Raw genomic sequence first — 16,166 nt, 5'->3', positions numbered from 1 at the left:
GCACAGCTGTGGCAAAGAGTCAGAGACATTCTAGCAGGGAAAAATGGTCTTGAGCCTGGCCTTGTAAAGGACAGCTAGACTCTCTCTTCAGGGGAAGAAGAGTGTTGTTACCCAAGCTTTTCTCCAGCACACCAGAAAAAGAATGCCCAAGAGGTGAGGGTCTTGGGATAAAATTAAAGATGACTTCCATGTGGGGCACACTCTTTGCCTCGGCCAGGGAAGCACCCTTGAAGGTGTGTAGACACAGACACGCATGAGAGCTGAGAAGGCTAAATACATACCTCATGCATGCTTTCTCTGTTCAACATTCTTTCTTCCACTGAGTATTTATACGTTCTGATGTCCCATACCAAAGAACAACAGCTACTACCCTACAGGACCTACTATGTAAAGAAAGCTTTATTTTAAGAAGTTCTTGAAAATTGACTCAATCTTCAAAACTAATATTTGACGGAGGGTACCATTATTATCCCCATTTTACAGATGAGAAAACTGAGGCACAAAGAAGCCAAATACTTTGCCATGCTCACCCGACTCACAAGAAGGCAGAACCAGGCATCTGACCAAGGCATTCTGGCTCCAAAGCACATGCTCCCAGCACTGCCTTTTTTTTTTTTTAAATGCTTTTTGTGGGACTCCAGGAGTAAATTCAACAATAATGAAAACAATTTCCTTTCTTACAATTCAGGTTTGACTCAGCTTCCCTATCCTGAAATGAGCGTGAATTTACAGTGATTACTTATACAATCCATCATGGGATTTTGGAAACATATTTAATGTTTGTATAGCACTTGGAGGCCCATTAAATGTGCAATAAAATGTAGACAAAGAAACATTCTTGGCATTGCTTATTGATGATGGCAGTGGAAGTTGAAGTTTCCTTTTAAGGTTTTTACTACAGCAGTGATTCCTTCTTTGTAGTATTTCCTATGGCCCACTTTTCTAGCTCTCCCATGGAGAAGAATAAAATGGCTGAGTGAAACCTCCCACCTACATCAAGTTAGCCACTCATAACTAACTTTCTTAATCAAAGGGAACCCTCCTTTTTGATTAATCATCTTTTTATAGTACACTTAAGAGGAAAAAGGACCAAATGAAAATATAAAGTTGGAGGCAGCACAAACTAATTCGATAATATTGCCATTACAACTGAGTAAAGAAATACATAGAACTCCCCTGGAAATATTTTTCCTGTGAAAATTTATGCCTTTTCTAAAGGGTGTGTGCAAAGGGGTGTTTTTCTTCATACGCTCTATGTGGATGTAATGAGTAAATGTTAGCTTTGTGCCTTTCTTGACCCATTAAGAGTTATGCACCATGGCAATTTACAAACAAGAGGGTGAACAGGTAGGCAGGGCCAAAAGAGGTTTGATGAATCGAGAGAACATGCAAATGATTTCTAAAACAATCTGGGAGCTGAAATTGTCGAGTCACCCTTTATGGGAATATGATCACCCCGGAAGTGGCCTCAGTTCAGTCACGTTGGGTTGGCCATTATCTGTAAGGATGGGGGGCCATGGATTCACCCACCATTTGCAACAAAGCGCTCCAATATTTTTCAGGAGTAAAAGCACTTTTCACTGGCTGCTCCCGAGTAGCTCATTGAAGTAAGAGCCAAGCGTGTAAACGACCTCCTGAAAGAACTGGCAGGCGTGAAGAACATTGAGCCCCAAAGCACTGAGTTGTTTGCGAGGCGCTCCTCCAACTGAAGCCTGGGGAGGGGAGGCCAGCGAGCAGGGAGGCAGGCGGAGGTGGGCGGCTGTCTGAGGGCGAGGGGGAAATGTTTATACAGAGCGAGTTAAAAGGTGGACAACAGACAAATCACGGTGTGGGGCTGCTGCTGGGTGAATTTGGGAGGTACCCACTTCGCTCCCAAGAGAAAAAGAGAGATGGTAAAGCCAGCAGCATTTCAGCCTAAAAGCATCTTTCCCACTTGGAGTTAAAATCTTTGCTTTTTTGCAAAGAAGGCACTAGCTCGCCTGCCCCCAATTCCCCTGGGCACAAGGAGTGCAGAAAGTTTTACTTGGTAGGTAAGTTGTTTTTATGTGAAACCATTTTGGCCAAGGTGGGGATTTTTCACTTGGGTGTCAGTGGTGCCCTTCTGATGTTTATAAAACGTAGCAAATGTACAGTTTGAACAGTTATTTTAGGTAAAAACGTCAATTTCTTCATAGAGTCAGGCACTCGAAGTTCTGTGTGTGAGACAAATTCTTAGATTTTCCAGTGTTGAGAAAACTTTCACCTTGCTTCACACAGTTCTCAAGTTGAGTTATGACCCTGACATCCCTCCACTCTCTCAAGTATACTGTGGAGGTCACTGAAAAACAACTGAAAAGAAGAAAATGTCATTTTCTATCTTGTGGGGGTGGGGAGAAGATACCACAGATTCTTTCAAAGGTGGGATTTCCCCTGACAACTGACCTTAACATCCATTTCTCTTTGAGATGGGGTCACCTAGCTAGGAACACCCCATTGGGGGTCACTGCCTAACACCTTATGCCTTAAACCCATATCAAAGCTCTTTCCACCTCAGTCCTCTGCAAACCAATCAATATTCTTTTATGAACACTACATAGTCCAGAAAAATTTGATACATGAAATCCTTTGTCTGAATCATTTCCATTGCCCCTCTGGTTTTTTGGTGACATCTTTTGTTTCACTTGGAATGCCTTAAGTGGTCTCCCGATCTAAATTTCTGGTATTTCTCTTTCTAAATTTCTTCTATTTCTCTTTTTACTTGCTCCCAAACCTGTTCAAAGTCACCCTTAACCAACTGCAAGACTATCTTGGGACTTGAGGTGCCGAGCAGTCTCTCCTTCTGTACCCTTGTGACTATTTAAGACTGATGCACGGTCAGAAATGGTTCTAAGCAACAAGTTGGACTACAGCTCAGATGAGACCCTCTCTACTCCCTCCAGACACTCAGGTGAGCCCAACTGTAATCTGTCACATACAGTATACTCTTTTATGTGTTACTATGCTGCATTTCCCATTATCTCTCTTCAGTGCCTGATTGTCTAACCATTAGATGTCTAACCTTGTTCTCTGTAAAACATGCCCTTTGTACAAGTTTCAAATAATGCTGAGACATATAAAAGGAGAACACAAAAGTCCACCTTCATCAGTGTGAGTCCCAGTGTAGATTGATAGATATCACTTTCTGATGCACTTAAATTATTTGTGGAAATGGGTAGGGAATAAACAAACAGCAAATACTCCATTTTAACTTTCCAATCCAAGCTAACCACAAAAGATTTGAGGGGGCTCCAGAGCTGGTTCATTTACCTGTTAAACAAGAAACCAGTAACATCATCTTTGACTACTTGTTGAGCTTCTTTACTTTTGGTTAAGAAAAATCTGCTTTTGCTATTCCTTCTGGAATCTCTTGGATACAGTGTCTTCCAGGCTCATCCTTGGTTATCTCTGATCCTTCCCCACCACAAGTTACTGCGAGTGTTTGTTGGTTGGATGCTGGAACTGGAGACCTAATCCTTCCACACAGTAGTAGGCAAGCTCATAGGCAGGTGCTCTCCAGATTTCAAACAGAATGAAATAGGCTCTGTATTCGAAAATGATGATCTGCCTTGGTCTTCACCATTGCTACTGTAACTTCTGGTTCATTCTCTCTTTTTGTTTTGAGCCCCCCTCTACAGATGCTATTCATCCTGAACACACACTCTTGAATGGTACTTGGACTGTATCCCTTGTTATATGACCTTCACCCCTGTCTTTCTTTATAATTGCAGAATCTTAAGTTTTAATATGATGCCCGCAATCAATCACTGGTGTCTACATAGTGATAATTTCCCCAATTGCCTCTTCAAAACACTGTAATCTCTAAGGAAATGAAACCAGTTTTTCACTCGACACTACAACCAGCATTCAGAACCTTCGGCTGTATTACACGTATATGATGAAGTTTGCTCTTGGCTGCACAATAATTACAGCGAGAATGCTTCAGAGGAAGGAAATGTATTCTTTGCCCTCGTTTCATCAGTAAGGACAGACCAGGTTCTGCTGCAGTTGCAAACAATCCCCAAATCTCAGGAGCTTAAATAAACAAAGGTTTAGATCTTGCTCACGCTCCACGTGTATCTGGGACCACATCTAGGGGCTCTGCTCCACAGTATCTAAGGAAACCTCCTATTGTATTCGCTCTCCAGACACTTGCTTCAGCTGTGATAACTTCATGAAAAGCTGCAGAGCGTGCATTGCTGCGGTGCATCTCGTTGGAGATTCTGTAGTTAGACTCCTAATTAACTTACATTATCTTATCTTTGCAAAGTTGTTGCCTACCCTTCTGTCCTTTGGGGTTCCCGAGCTTAACAGTCATTTTATTAACCTTTTTAAAGTAATTACAGTTGTAGGAGAAAACAACACACTCCCATCTTGCTTTGTCATAGTCTTAAGAACTTCCAAGGGAAGTGTAGGCATTTCTTTTTCCCATATTTTTCTCTACCTGGTCCATTAAATTTATGAAATAGTCTGACATTGTCACAATTTTTGCTTTCCACTTTTTTAAGTCTATAGATGCTTTCTTATTATTTATACTCTGATGAGAGACATGTTTTGCTTTAATTTCTCCACATTCTTATTTTAACTTCAACACGGTTGTCCTGGGTCCTGTGTATTATGCCATTGAAGAATATTCAGCTTCTCTAAAATCTTTTTGACACTGAGGTTTTCTTCTCATGAGTGGCTTCCGTTTCCTGATTTAATTGTTTGTTTTTAGTCCTTTCTTCATGATTGTTAATTGTCTTGTTCTAAAAAAACAATTTCTCCCATCTTTATAGTTTATGCTCTTTCTCCCTGCCTGTTGGATGTCATTAAAAATGTCATGTGTCATAAAAAGAATGACATATAACCAGTGTCTTACGTGTGTATATACATAAATATATATGCAAGTATTAATGTGAATATCTGACATTCTCAAAGATAATCACATGTATCTGGTGTGTTGTTTTCACCTAGATGAATATTTGGACTATTATTTTAAATGTAAATGGTTCTTCTACTAATTTCTCTCTACACTGACACCTCTAATTCTCTATGAGATAGAACTTATAGTTTGGTTATATATAATTTTTGCAAAAACTGCCATCAATGTATTAATTATCTAATGGTGAACCAAAGACAGAACTTCCCTACCTAGGAGCTTAGAAACTCTGTGTCTTGTTACAGACAAGGTCAATTTTTAATTCATTCCCAGTTCATTTGCAGGAGTTTATGCTTTGGCCCAAGGACATATACAGGGTAATATTACTCAAACACAATTTATGCCCTTTATGGGCTTTATTTCCTAATTCTACACACATTTAAAATGTACCAAGGCAGTAAAATATATGGGTGCTAAATCTGTTTCCATATCTCCATCAACACATAATATCTTCCTACATAATGTATAGAGTCTGTAGGGTGGTGGTGTGTGTGGGGGGGTTTCAATTTGGAGGTGCCTGAGAATGCCATATGGGGGCCAGCTACAGAGCAGTCACTTTTGCCCTAGTGGCTAGAATGATCCTTGGAAATGGTGCCCAGTTTGGATGGGGGTCAAGAGAGGCAGAAGTCTGCAGGGTGCTTCTCATCTTTTATCATCATCATCCATCAAGCCCGCTGTGTCGCAGAGAACATTTTCCATTCTTTTTTTTTGCCCCCGTGTTCTGGTACTGCTCAACAGCAACGACCTGTTGACTCTGGACTGCTAAGTACTCCTGGCTGGCAGACGAGGCTGCAGGGTGACTTAACTGAGGGAGACAGACAGAATTGTTTCCAATGTACACCTAAGGAGGCCCTCAGCAAAGCAAACATTGATTTTGGAGGAGTATTTTTTTTTCTCTATTTGCTTGCTGCCAGGGGCCTCTAAATAGGATTCCTATCCCCCCCCCCCATTAATATTAACCCATTTAGAGACTGAATGATAAAGTTCAAGCCAGTAGGTCTTGCAGGAGGTTGTAAGATGCCATCACCTTCCCAAACAGAGTAACTCCTAGCGAGGATTCAGTAGGTGATTGAACATGAACTGAAACCTTGGAGGCAGCTCCGAGTGCCTGGGTGGCCTCTGGTTTACTGCTGGTTCACTGGGTTCCTCCTGCCTCAATGGGCCAACTCCCAGTATTATAAATCATATAGATGTGAACTTCTTCCTGAAGTAACTTGTTTGCTTTATTTATTTGGAAAATTTCGGTAACTGCTTTCTCAACGGTCAGGCTGTTGAACTTGCCATAACTGAGGCTTACTCAAGAATGTTTAGTCTTAACACTGTGTGGTTTCCTTTACTGACTCCTGAGCCACATTTTGAAGAGAGACGTGCTGGTACTGAAGTATGGTGAATTCACTTCCAGGTAATGCAGGGGCACCTCAGAATACCTTCGGTTTGGAGACGGAGTGGGTGGCAGTGGTGAAGTGGGACCTCTCCCTAAACAAACCAGGCCCACACAACCATAAACATACCCACGCCCACATACACCTTGATGTTTTAGGGGTTGAATATGCAAAAAAGGAATGCAGTTCTAGATGGGAATTGTAGAGTGATTTTTAATATTTTTAATGTAGAGATCATCAGGTAAGTCCCCCTTCTGCAATAATCCTCTTCCACTTCCTCTCGGTGTATTGCATGTCTTAAAAAGCGTATTTGAATAAAAGAAAATAAATGCCTTACAATGAATAAAATCATTCATTGGTAGCAGTGATGTGAGTTTACATTTGGGGCTCCCAAGCCAAACTGTCAGAAAAGACCACATTATTCTTTGTAATTTGCCAAACAGCTTTCTGGTGGAGAGCAAAGTAAGACGGGGGGCGGGGGGGTTGGACACGGGGAGGGGGTTACTACTTAAGGATATGTCTCAAATGCAGAGGTTACTTGTATGGCTTCTATACCTGGGATTAGTAGGTAAATGAGGAAATTTTGGCAAACCTTTAGGTCCGAGAAAAATTTCCTCCAGCTTTTTAAGCTAGAGCATTGGTGTAACCTAAGCAGGAAAAAGTAGTCGGTTTTTAACTTTGTGTGGATGCTTAGTGACATTTTTTTGTACCTGGACTTTGGGACTTTTCCATATACTAAATTGCATTAGGGGGTGAAAAAGGAGGGAGGCGGGATGCACTGTTCAAGAAATTTCGTGCTCACAGTGCATGGACAAGGCGATATATTCCAAGATTGTTGCATACCTTCTGTTAGCCTTTATGGTTAAGTGTAAGGGGACCACTGATGCTCCTTTCCTCATACCCACCCCTCAGTATCCCTAACAACCTGCAGTTTTCTAGATGGTCTGTTTATATTATACTGTCGAATGCTGAGCATCTTTATAACTGTGCTTATATTCCTTCCCTATCTCTTTATTTATTTTTTTAATCTAATTTTATTTTATTATGTTAGGTTGGTCACCATACAATGCATCATCAGTTTTTGATGTAGTGTTCCATGACTCATTGTTTTCGTATAACACCCAGTCCTCCACGCAGTACATGCCTCCTTAAAACCCACCACTGGGCCAACCTCTTTAAAAATGTGTATTGCTGTCCAAAACCCCATGTTCTAATAGAATATGGGGAGAATTAGAAATGCCAACTTTATGATTTATCAAGGGCTCCTGAGTTTCTTTGGGGCAGAGTGTGTTATGCAGTATATTTATTCTTTTGAATGTACATCGGATGACAGTAAGGAGGCAGGATGTAGCAGATGGAATGAGGATTAAAAAAGAAGAAGACTTGAGAGGATTGCAGCAAATGATGGCAGGCCAATCAAGCGCAATGGCCTCTATAGCTTTTACCCGCTCGGTTTAGACCAACAGGTGACTCGAGGGAAAAGTGAAATTTCTCTTGCATGGTCCCTTGGATTTCCATGTGTGCAAGTGTTTGTCTAAAGGTAGGATTTTTCTCTCAAAAAATAGTGCACTTTTCAAATCTTCCAACTACTAAGAGTATAATTAGGGAGTTATGAAGAGTAGAAATAGGCTCTTCAGTGGAATGGCTCCATGGCTGAATCAGAGCTGTAAACTGAAAATATTAACACACCTGTTCTTACTATAAAAAGAGATACCAAAGCACTTTAAAACAGTGCTAGTCAAAACCTTATTGTGCGTGAGGATCATGTGGAATGCTTGTTGAATGCAGATTCCTAGGTTCTACCCTTGAGTTTCTCATTCAGAAGGTCGGTGGGTGGGCCTGAAAATTTGCATTTCCTACAAGCTCCCAGGTGAAACTAACTGCCATGGCTCCCTGGACCACACTCTGCAGAGCACTTCCTTAAACCATGGTTTTTGTTCAAGAAAATGGGAAGAGGGGGTGGAGTAGGGTGGGGGTGCATCAGTAGTGGGAGTTAGGTGGGTAACTCAGGCTTGCACCATGGTAAAAAGATTTGGTAGAGGGACCAGATTATAGCCCAATATACGTCTGAGGCTGGAAGGTCTTCAAATGCATTGTCCTGCACGGAGCTTGTGCTTGGGGAATGCTAGCTGAGCACTGAATTATGAATTCATTTTTTAAAATTTTATTTTATTATGTTATGTTAATCACCATACATTACATCATTAGTTTTTGATGTAGTGTTCCATAATTCATTGTTTGCGTATAATACCCAGTGCTCCATTCAGTGTGTGCCCTCTTTAATACCCATCACCAGGTTAACCCATCCCCACAGCCCCCTCCCCTCTAGAACCCTTAGTTTGTTTCTCAGAATCCATCGTCTCTCATAGTTCGTCTCCCCCTCCGATTTCCCCCCCTTCATTTTTCTATTTGCAAAGACGTGGATGGAACTGGAGGGTATTATGCTGACGGAAATAAGTCAATCAGAGAAAGACATGTATCATACGACCTCACTGATATGAGGAATTCTTAATCTCAGGAAACAAACTGAGGGTTGCTGGAGTGGTGGGGGGTGGGAGGGATGGGGTGGCTGGGTGATAGACATTGGGGAGGGTATGTGCTATGGTGAGCGCTGTGAATTGTGTAAGACTGTTGAATCACAGACCTGTACCTCTGAAACAAATAATACATTATATGTTAAAAAAAAAAAAAGACGAAGAAGAAGATAGCAGGAAGGGGAAAATGAAGAGGGGGAAATCGGAGGGGGAGACGAACCATGAGAGACTATGGACTCTGAGAAACAACCTGAGGTTTCTAGAGGGGAGGGGATGGGGGGATGGGTTAGCCTCGTGATGGGTATTAAAGAGGGCACGTAGTGAAGGGAGCACTGGGTGTTATGGGCAAACAATGAATCATGGAACACTACATCAAAAACTAATGATGTAATGTATGGTGATTAACATAACCTAGTAAAATTAAAAAAAGAGAAAGAGATGTCAATCAGATGGGAGATTGGTCATCATGAAAGAAAAGAATCAAAAGGCAAACATGGGTGTAGCATCTTCAGCAGTGTCTATAGGAGAAAGTGTGCTCTGACCTACAAATAAGAATATTTGTTCCTTCTGGAAATTCTTTTTCACAGCATAGGATGAATTCAGCGAGGTAATTTCAGCTTGATGATACCTGCCATTCTAATCACCCAGTTTAGTCCTCTGGCTCAGACTGCATACTCTCTGCAGTTTGGTCAAGACCACAAAGGGCCTCCTGGAACTTTTTACTGCAATTGCATTAAACCCATAGATCAATATGGGGGACAATCCACATCTTAACAACATTGACTTTTCCAGTCCATTAACATAGCATATTCCTCTATTTATTAAATCCTTTCATTTTCCTCAGTAATATTTAGTAGTTTGCACAGCTTAAAGATCTTTCCATTTTTTTCATTAGATTTATTGTAGGTATTTGATGCATTCTGATGCTCCTGTAAATAGCAGTCCTTTGAAATTTCATTTTCCAAGTGTTTTGGGGTTTTTTTCTGTTTTTACTTGTATACAGAAATGTAATTGATTTGGGTCATGTAAGAGTCTGATTCCATGTTTTGATGTTTGACTTCTGACTTCTTATAAGACCCAGTTCCTTTGTCCCTTCTGCTCCATATCTAGACATAATTGATAAGAAAATCCAAACGAGCTCCCTCCTTTGGGACATGTGGGAAGATATGAACTTGGCAAATTCCCAGCCCTCCCTCAGGAACTTGTCCCTGGTCCTGCCCCCTTACCACTATAAAGGCCTAACCCACTCTCTCTGCTCCTCTCAAGCCTGCCTGGACCTGCTTGTGTCCTTTCTGCTCTCACTAGGAGTCCCTTGTGCTAACAATAAACTTTTTTTCAAATTCTCTAGGTCTCTGGAGTGTCATCAGCCTCAACATCCTACCTCTTAATCGGGGGAGAGTTATAGCTTACCTCTGGGGGGTAAACAGAAAACAGAGTAAACTTACCTTGTATCTAGCAACCTTCCTAAATTCACTTACAATTTCTAATCGTTTGTAAATTATTTTGAACTTTCTATATATAATTGTATATATACATCATCTGTGAATAATAATAGTTTACTAGTTATTTTTCAACCTTTTATTCTTAAAAATTTTTTTTATTGCTTCTTTGAACTAGTTAGGACTTCTAATTTTGAAGAGAACTGGTGCTTGTGGAAATCCTGACTTCTTGCCATTCTCAGGGGTTGGGGGGTGTAGCAGTCACTATTTTACCATGTTACGTTGACCATTAAGATTTCATTTTGTAGGGCGCCTGGGTGGCTCAGATGGTTAAGCATCTGCCTTCGGCTCAGGTCATGATCCCAGGGTCCTGGGATCAAGTCCCGCATCGGGCTCTCTGCTCCTTGGGAGCCTGCTTCTCCCTCTGCCTCTCTCTCTCTGTCTCTCATGAATAAATAAATAAAATATTTAAAAAAAAAAAAGATTTCATTTTGTAGATAACCTTTTATCAGATTAACAAAATTCTTGGCTACTTCTAGCATGTTGAGTATTTTTCTTTTAAATAATAAATGAGTGTTGGATATGATCAAATATGTTTTCTGTATTTACTGAAGTAATCACATGGTTTATCTCCCTTGTTCATTTACTAGGTGAATTATGTTGGTTGATTTTCAGGTAAATTTCACTTCGTTTTGGTGTATTATGCTTTTTATATAAAACTAGATTCTGTTGGCTAAGGTTTTATTTAATATATTCATATTTGTATTCATAAAAAATGTTGGCCCATATTTTCCTTTCTTAGTTATTTTCAGGTTTTAGTATCAGAGTTTTGCTGGGTCATAAAATGAGTTGGAAGTTGGTGAGTTGCCAGTTTTTTCTCTTCTATGGGAGAATTTATGTAAGATTGGCATTTCTTCTTTCATTCATAGGAAGAATATACCAGTGAAATCATCTACACCTGGAATTTTGTGTGTCATCCTTGTTCATGCGCCATGCTAATCTTCTCTGTATCTTTCCAATTTTAGTATATGTGCTGCTGAAGTGAGCATTATTACATCTGGAGATTTTACAAGAAAATTTTTTTACAACGGATTTGATTTTTTTTTTAAGGATGTAGGCATGTACAGATGCTCCATTTCTTCTTGGTCATTTTTAGGTAAATTGTGTTTTTCAAGAATTTGTGCACTGTATTTTTCAAGTTTATTGGCATAAAGTTGGTTATAATATGCTCTTATTTTCTTTTTGATGTGTATGGGATCTGTGTGGATGCCCTCTATTTTTTCCTCATATTAGTCATTTGTGTTCTCTTCCTCTTGTTAAGTGTTGATCAGTGTTTTTAATGTGTCCAAAGAATCAAAGCCAAAGCTTTGTTAATTTTTCTATTTTATTGATTTCACCACTTATTTTTTTTTAAAGATTCTATTTATTCATTTGACAGAGAGGGAGAGAGAGAGCACAAGCAAGGAGAGCTGCATGCAGAGGGAGAGGGAGAAGCAAACTCCCCGCTGAGCAGGGAGTGCAACGCGGGGCTCGATCTCAGAACCCTGGGATCATTACCTGAGCTGAGGGCAGACGCTTAACCCACTGAACGACCTAGGTGCCCATCACCACTTATTTTTATTATTTTTATCCTACTTCCTTTGAGTTTAATTTGTTTCCCCTTTCTAGATTCTTAAGTTAGAAGTAAGTCATTGATTTTAAATCTTTTTTTCTTTTCTAATATCTGTATTTAAATCAATATATATCCTTCCAAGCATTGTTTTTCCTGCATCCCACCAATTTTGATATGTTGGTTTTTTTATCATTCAGTATTATATATTTTCTAATTTGCCTTGTGATTTCCTCTTAAACATATGGGCCTAATTTCCAACATTTAGAGATTTTTCTAGTTATCTTTAATTCCATTCCATAATTTAATTCCATGTTGGTCATGGGATATACACTTATGATTTCAGTTCTTTGAAGTTTGCTGAGATTTGCTTTATGGCCCAGAATAAACTTTAAAATATGTCTTTTTTTTGGTATTTATTTCTTCAGTTATTGAATGGAATGTTCTTTATCTGTGAATTAAGTCAAGTTGGTTAGTTGTTTTATTCAAATCTTTTATAGTCTCACTGATTTGTGTGTGTGTGTGTGTTTTATCAGCTCTTGAGATGGTGTCAAGGACAGTCGATGGTCTGAGATTTTATTATATTTGCAATCCAAGAAGTTAGTTTGCCACACTTGCATGCATAGGTTTACGATTATTTGAATTTCCTTTTATGTAAACTGCTTGTGCATATCCTTTGCTCCTTCCTTATTGTGTGGTTTTTCTTTGGGAGAGAGTTGGTCTCCCTAAATTTTATCATGTAGGACCATAGCATAGATCTCCACTTATTAGGGTTGATAGTATTCTTCAATAATTTTATTAAACCTTTTCTTCAAAAGGTTTTGCATATATTTATTAGATTTGTTCCTGGGACTACTATACTTTTGTTCCTAATATAAATTTTGTCTACCTAATTTTCTATTTTTATTATTGGTTTTAGTTATGCTATTTATTTTTATGTTGATAATTTATCTTGAAACTGTCTAATTCCTCATATAAATTTGATACTTTTTATAGATATTCTATTGTATTTTCTATGTAGATATCATCAACAAAGAAGAATAATTTTGTCTTTCCTTTCAGATTATGATGGCTTTTAAAAAATAGCATAATGTTGGGGCACTTGGGTGGTTCAGTTGGTTAAGATTCTGATTCTTGATTTTGGCTGAGGTCATGATCTCAGGGTCCTGAGATTGACCTCTGCGTTGGGCTCCACACTCAGTGGGGCGTCTGTTTGAGATTTTGTCTCTCCCTCTACACCCGCCACCCCCTGTGCTCTCTCTCTCTCAAATAAATAAATAAATCTTTTAAAAAAATAGCATCATGTTAAAGAGAAGCAATAATAGCAGACATTCTTATTCCTGATATAGGGTGAGTAATTCTAAAGTTTATCATTTTAAGTGAAGGAAGAAGGAAGGTCGAAGGAAATTCCATTCTATTTTTAGGGTGCCAACTGTTTTTATTATGAATGTTTACCTGAGTGTTTCCCTCCATTTATTGATGAATGCATATGTTGAGAGATCATATGTCTTATTGCCTTCATTCTGCTAATATAGAATAATAGTAGATATTCTGATGTTGAATTATATAGGAATTCCTGGGATAAACCCTACTTGATTAAAGTGTATTCTTTATACACTGTCAAAATCAGGTTTTAAGTATATTTTAGTATCCTTACATCTATGTTGATAAGTGAATTAATCCATAACTTTCTTTTCTTGGGATCTTCATGTCTGCCTTTAGCATGAAGTTTATTTTAATTTTATAAATAAATTAATAGCTTTTCCAATGTTTCTATTTTTTGAAAAAAATTTATGATATGGGGATTACCCCTTTTTGAAAGTTTGTTCAAAGTCACCTTTGAAGCTATTTAGGTCTGATTTCCTTGGGATAATGTGACTTTTAATTTCTTTAATGGTTTTTTGGCTTATAGAATTTTATATTTCTTAAGTCAGTTTTGGAAACCCATCCTTTCATCTTAATTTTGACATAATTTTTTTTCATAGTATCTCTTATGATTTTTGAAACCTCTTTTCTCTTAGACATATTTCTAAATTCAATTTTATTCTCTATTTTTTAGAAAAGAAGGACACCTATGTCCTTAATATACATCACGTGGTGCAACCACGCATTTTCCTCACTATTCTGCAATCGGGTCAAAACTCTCTTACTCATTTAATCTTCTAATTGACATGTTTACAAGAAAGACTGAGTATAATTTGATGATGTACATTAATCATGGTTTTACGGTAATCGTCCCTTTATATGTAAATACAAGATTCCTTCAACTGAATAGTACATTCTTGTCAAATTTAGAGAATATTGCTATGACACCATAAAATCACATTTTCATAAAACAGGTTCCAGGCAATCTGTTAGTTATAATTAATTGGACTATAAACTACATGGAAATGAGACAAGATCTGGAAAAGGAAAGATGAGAGTGGTTAAGTGGCAGCTGGATATGTAAACAAAACGAGCAGTCCTAAGAGAAAAGTGACATCTTCTCTATTAACAGGCATAAACATGTCAAAATTAACTCTGGAATCTGTTTTGATAAAAAACCACTATAAACCAGTATGACTAAGTTAGCAGACATTTAAACAGTTTGCTCCTTGGATGACAGGGATGCTGCTTCCTTTCTCTGACCACCAAATACATAAGGTTCAACCATTTTCATAGCAATGAAATGGCTATTTTTTCTTAGGCATTTCAGACCATGGTCCACATTATCTAGGAAGATAATTTCCAGGTTACCGTTTTCCTCCGACATCAAGACAGGGTAATCGCTTCATTTTAAAATTATGACTTGATCTCATCAAGATTCCTAATCTGAAAAATATCATCAATTACTTTGGCCCTTACACAATGACTAGGAGACGTGGAACTTATTTGCTTATGATCTCTGAGAATTCCCTGAACCCCTCACACATTATTTGATAGCACATGAGAACAGATTAGTGAAAATGAGTTAGAAAGCTCCTTATGTAACACTTTGGGATATAAACCATCAAAGGTGGGGTTTGCATTAGATGACTTCTGAGCTCTTTTCCTGCTTTAATGGTCTATGATTTTATGATCCTAACAGGAAGTGAACCCTGATTTACTTTCAGAAGGAAAGGGTAGAGGGAATCTTACCATCATTTTTCTGCCTGGTGACTAAGCTTTTAATTTATATAGTCACATTATTATTTTAAAGGAAAGTGTATTGAAGAATTTTTTTAAAGATTTTATTTATTTATTTGAGGGAAAGAGAGAGAGAGCAAGCACAAGTAGGGGAGTGGTAGAGGGAGAAGCAAACTCCTTGCTGAACGGGGAGCCTGACGTGGAGCTCCATCCCAGGACCCTGGGATCACAACCTGAGCTGAAGACAGACGCTTAACCAACTGAGCCACCCTGGTGCCCCTGAAGAATTCTTTTTTATGTATCTGCTTTACCTTTGTTGTCTTACCTATACCTTTCAATGATTTTGGCTCCTCTTCTTTATATTTATTTCCCTTTTTATTATTTTTTGCCTTCATTTTTCTGTCTTCTCTTTATTGATGACCTGTTTGTTGTAAGTTTACGTTCATTTGGGTGACTTTCCTCAGAAAGAGGGTGAAAAGCATTGTTTGCTTTTACTAATGCTTATACTATGTGTCCTTCTGGATAGTTCTATAATAGCATGGTATAGTGTGGGAAAGAATCCTCAGGAGAATTGGTGTATTCTTTCCGAGTAATGGTTAAGTCCTATCTCTGCTGGTTGCTGGCTGTATTATATAAGTTATTTATTCTCTCTAGTCCACAGGATAATAGTTATAGTTTCCTAATAGGGTCATTGAGAAGAATAAATGAGTTAACATATGCGAAGTGTAGGGGCCAAGGACAGGCTACCCCAAGATGGGCCACTTTGGCATAAGGATTATTTTTAGTTAAAACTAATCAAAACCCAGCAGATGCAGGAAAAGCTCTCTGCCACCCCTTCAACTGCTTCAATTTACATTGAAAAGGAGATCCTGTACTAGGGAGAGAGATATTAACAGAGACTCCTCATTACCTAAGAAACTTATCTGCATAATAGGGCTATCTTTGTTTTTCAAAACAATGTCCTTTCACCTTCTTGCTCATGGCCTTCCTCCCATTTGTATCCTCCGACCGACCCTACTCCTCTCCTTAGTTTATATAAGCTTCCTGTTGCCTCATTGTCTTTGGAATTTCATGTCTATGTGGATTCCCTGTACATATGCCTATTAACTTTCATTTTTCTCCTGTTAACCTGTCTCATGTCAGTCTGATTCTAAGTACAGC

General features: G+C 38.7%; 1 non-coding gene across 1 annotated transcript; it reads right to left on the bottom strand.

Moving 5' to 3' along the window:
* Positions 1-11,232: 11,232 nt before the first annotated feature.
* Positions 11,233-11,340, bottom strand: LOC123324968. Its single transcript, XR_006540144.1, has one exon. It is a non-coding gene; the product is annotated as a U6 spliceosomal RNA (small nuclear RNA).
* Positions 11,341-16,166: the final 4,826 nt, after the last annotated feature.

This window comes from Neomonachus schauinslandi, chromosome 5 (assembly GCF_002201575.2).
Source record: "Neomonachus schauinslandi chromosome 5, ASM220157v2, whole genome shotgun sequence".
NCBI lineage: Eukaryota > Metazoa > Chordata > Mammalia > Carnivora > Phocidae > Neomonachus > Neomonachus schauinslandi.
The sequence above is the reverse complement of the archived record's forward strand: the minus strand, read 5'-3'. Positions and strand labels throughout refer to the sequence as shown.